The sequence below is a fragment of the Myripristis murdjan genome, chromosome 15, assembly GCF_902150065.1.
Source record: "Myripristis murdjan chromosome 15, fMyrMur1.1, whole genome shotgun sequence".
NCBI lineage: Eukaryota > Metazoa > Chordata > Actinopteri > Holocentriformes > Holocentridae > Myripristis > Myripristis murdjan.
This window is the reverse complement of record NC_043994.1, coordinates 33,150,103-33,155,102: the sequence shown is the minus strand read 5'-3', so window position 1 is coordinate 33,155,102 and position 5,000 is coordinate 33,150,103.

The following is a 5,000-nucleotide window of genomic DNA, read 5'->3' as shown; positions in this document are numbered from 1 at the left end:
TTGCAGAAGCAGGAGGACGGCATGATTTATGTCGTATCCACGTTTGCGCGCTGCGTGCATGACCGTGCATGTGCTCATGCATGAGCGCCCTACTGGAGCACACACCCCCTCCAACCGTGCCAGAGTCATTTTAATGATTTAATGAAATAGTCAAATGTTACTTTGGTGGTCCGTGGATTAATTTTTATCTTGTGGATTGAAGTTTGCGTAGCCCAGATAAATGCTCGGGAAATCTGTTGTTCAAATGAAATGAACCCGATCCATCGGGACAAATTGTCTGTTCTGTTGGAGGATATTATGCCTCATAAGTTGCAACGAGCAGCAGTTATACAGCGTTAGTAAGAGGTGTAGGCTACTAATTCAGGCATAGGACTGTGTGCAGTACTATTGTTAAGGCGTGCATATGAAGTGGTTCAAACCAAAATGATGTTTCAGACATGCAGGCCTTCCCGAGGTAAACATGGGCAGAGGGCTGCACTACAAAGCGAGGTTACCTGGTCAGCAAGGTGTGTTGAGTTTGTCGTCTCACGAAGGCAGTTCTCTTTTGACCCTCTTGATTGTCACCATGGTAACAGAAGCTACAGATGCATGCTCCTTATTGGCTGCCAAGTTCGTCTGATTTACATGTATATAGGGCAGTGTGAGTCCTAAATGCAGCTCTTCAGTTTAATGTTTAATTAACAGAAACAAACTGGAAGGTAATAGTTTAAGAAGAGTCACATGACCAAATGTGGCTTTTAATGTGAAAGCGCTCAGAGCTCAGAGCCACCATCCTGACAGCAGCTACCTCGACTCGGGGCTTTAGGTTTTGTCGAGCAGCTCACAAGAGAAGGCCTGGCTCTGTTGAACTGGCTTCATAGTGCAACCCTCTGGATGTAACATGATGCAAACGTGATGTAAACGTGATGTAAACGTGATGTAAACGTGACGTAAACGTGATGTAAACATGATGTAAAAGTGATGTAAAAGTGATGTAAACGTGATGTAAACATGATGTAAACGTGATGTAAACGTGATGTAAAAGTGATGTAAAAGTGATGTAAACGTGATGTAAACGTGATGTAAAAGTGATGTAAACATGATGTAAAAGTGATGTAAACCTGATGTAAACGTGATGTAAACCTGATGTAAACGTGATGTAAACATGATGTAAAAGTGATGTAAAAGTGATGTAAACGTGATGCAAACGTGATGTAAACGTGATGTAAACGTCGCTCTCGGGCTGGGCGCATGCTGCCTGTGTTGCTGTGGAGACCTGAGGAGCTGCAGGGGCGTGTGCTCGTACCTCAGGCCACATGGGGTGGCAGCGTTTCAGGTCGTCATCGATTCTCTTGGTGGCCCAGCTCTGCCAGAGGCGGAGTTTCCTCTTGGAGGCGGAGATGTCCTGCAGCTCCCTCAGCACCTCCTCCATGGTGAGGAGCAGGGCGAGGACCACCACCAGCACCCGCCACCAGTCCTGCAGACAGGAAGCACTGTGAGGAAAAAGGTACACCATGGGGTCCTTGAGGGTCTCTGAGGGTTTCCTCAGTAAAATAAGGTACATTTAAGAGAAAAAATATTTTTTCATATCAGAGTCACTTCCTGTGGAGCCAAAATCCAAATCCAAAGAGTGGAGGCCAGACACAGAAAAGCACCTCGAACATCTGAGCTCCAAAGAAACAGAATCTAAAAGACATGAAAGTGAAAATGGAACTGAACATCACTGTGTGTGTGTGTGTGTGTGTGTGTGTGTGTGTGTGTGTGTGTGTGTGTGTGTGTGTTCACCTGAGGAAACAGGTAACGATGTGATGCGTCTCGGCGGACGGACACAGAGATGGCGACAGTTGTCCAGGCAACGATGAACAGGAAGTTGAGGATGAGGAGGAGCCACGCCCCTAACCTGGACATGAGTGACAGCAGTAGTGACCTCTGACCTCTGACCTCTGACCTGATATTTATTCTACTGTCACTCAAAGCCGAGCGAGCTGACACACTGACGGCTTAAATATGAAATATTAAATTACAGTGGAGAGAAGAGATCAAACTCAGTGTCACTGGACTTAGGGTTAGGGTTAGATATTTGTACTTTATTTTGAAACACAGCGTACAAAGTTGTTCCATGTGAGCTGAGAGTGGTGTTGCTTTGTTAGATGAAACTTTACTGTCCACAAAATGTGCTCTAAAATCAAGCTGTCGCTGTGCAGAGCAGCTCAAAATAAAATCATCTCAGACGTCACATCCACAGTCTGAGCTTCAAAGTGGGGTCCAGGGCCCACAGGAGGCCCCTGAGGATCTTACAGGGGGCCCTCACTTTAAAGTCACGGTGATTTGTTTTTTTTTTTCTCGGTTGCAGCTCAGTGCCTGCAGACGTGATGTCATAACGATGTCATGATGATGTCATGTCGCAGTAAGTTAGACTGGATCCAACCAGATCAGACTGGATGAGATCACACTGGATCAGAGTGGATCACACTGGATCAGACTGGATCAGAGTGGATCACACTGGATCAGACTGGATCAGAGTGGATCAGAGTGGATCAGAGTGGATCAGAGTGAACCTACCTGCCGTAAAGTTCCCATTTGACCTGGATGAGTTTCAGCACCACAGGATGCATGATGAGGTCGAACTTCCCCTGTTGGACAATCACCTCCAGCTGACAAAACACAAACACACACACACATGCACACACACACACACACACACACACACACATGCACCCACACACACACACACACACACACAGACACACATCATACATACATGATCATTAGACATCAATCACAGATCAGCTGACCTCCTTGTGTTTTACAGTTTCACCCTGCAGAGCCGACAGCAGGGAGTTTGTTGTCTGAACAAACATGAACAAGTTAAAGCTCCGCCCACTGATTTAAATGTGTTTCCCATGTGAGCAAAGCGTTTGTCAGATCCTGCAGGAGCTCCAGATCTCAGAGCTCAGAGTCAGACTGTGACTCATAACGCTCTGCTTGTTAGGGATGAGCGACTACACACTACCTGTACCTGTACCTGTTAACCATCTACATTATCTGTATCCGTATCCGTACTCGGAGTGGGCGGGGCCGAAACAGGAAGTAGGCGGTGTTTAAACTGGAAGTTGGTGGGGTTGACCGGAAATGGGTGGGGCTTAACTGGTATGTTATTTTAAGCCTGAAATGAAATGAGTTGATCAGAAGTTGTTATATTTATTGTTTATTGGAAAACTATTTACAGAACAGCCTCAGAATTGAGCTTCAGATCAATGTTTTTGATCACAATAGTAAACAAACTATTTACAGAACAAATTTTTTTTAAAAAACAGAACATTAATATTTGTAAGTGCATCAATAAATACAACACATGCAGTAAGCAATTATTAAGTACTAGAGAGAGAGAGTGTATGTGTATCTATCTATCTATCTATCTATCTATCTATCTATATATATATATATATATGTGTAGATCAATATAGATATATAGATATATATAGCTTAATTTGTAATTTTTATACTACTACTATATTTATTTTTTATGAACTACCGTGAGAAAGTGTCAGACTTTTGCATGCAGCCAAAATAAAATACAAATAATAAAGTCCTTTGTGTGTTGAGCTAATGTGTGTGTGTGTGTGTGTGTGTGTGTGTGTGTGTGTGTTCAGACTGTGACTCTGCACCGTGTCCGCTGCGAGCAAAGTTTTCCAACTGACTTTATATCAAAAACCAGCCGGTAAGAGCGAGCAGACGGTAAAAAAAAAAAAAAGAAGCGCTGTGTCAGCAGTGAGAGATGCGACGCGAGTCTCATTCAGCCCCAACCCCTGACCCCTAACCCCTAACCCTAACCCCTGACCCCTAACCCATAACCCCTAACCCTAACCCTAGCTCTGCTCAAAAGCACTGCGTCTGTTACCAGTCAAGTTCAGCCGAAACTCTTCTGACTGTCAGTGATTACAGACCGAGGGAAGAGCGAGCTGAGAAACACCTGACCGCTACTGAAGAGAGACCTGAGCTGTCACACCTGAGAGAGAGACAGCTGAGGTTGTCCCTGTGTGTGTGTGTGTGTGTGTGTGTGTGTGTGTGTGTGTGTGTGTGTGTGTGAGCGGTGCACACGGCGTAGGGGAGGGTCGCTGTGTGTGACTGGCCAATCACACAACGTGGACATAGTCAGGTACCCAATGAGGATTTTCATTCATCACGAGCACAGATACTGACTCATGTTACTCGGATCGTACTTGTACTCAGCAAAAGTGCGTTATCCATACCGGATACTCGTTTCAGCCGAGAATCCGGCTCATCCCCACTGCTTCTGCAGCGAACAAAGTCCTCAACATTCAGAAACCACACAGCTGATGATTGGCTGTGGAAAGCAAAACATTTCCCCGCTTAGGGACTATTTTCCATGGCGGAAGAGGAGGAGGAGGAAGAGGAGGAGGAGGAGGAGGGGAAGGAGGAGGAGGAGGAAGAGGAGGAGGAGGAGGAGGGGAAGGAGGAGGAGGAGGAGGAGGAGGAGGAGGGAGCGTTTCTGTGTGAAAAAGTCCTGAAAAGCCAACAGTGCTGCTGCTTTCAGGAAAACTCATGTGGAGGACTTTATTGGGCTGATGGAAAACTGGAGTGAAGAAAGTGTGAAGGCTCTGAAAGTTCATGTTCATATCGGAGTGGAATGAATGGAGGAAAGGGAGGAGGAGTGATGTGGCAGCTCTGAAAGCCCACTGCTCGCTCTGGGAGGAGAGCAGAGGAACGTGAAGGAGAGGAACCTCTGGACATGAGGAGTTACTTACTGGTGACGTTGGCTCACTGAGAACTTTCTCTGCAGAAACAGAAACACAGATCAGACAGAACAGAGTTACATTCATTTAAAATCACTTTTATTTTTTATTTTCTTAGGAATTGACTCTGTACTAGTGGATTTGGTAAAAACAATCAGAATCATCTATATGTTCTCCATCCACACACATACAAACTCTGATGTAAACACACATAAACTCTCATGCTGCATCTGGTCTGTTTTCCTGTCCCGTCTCTCCTCTCCC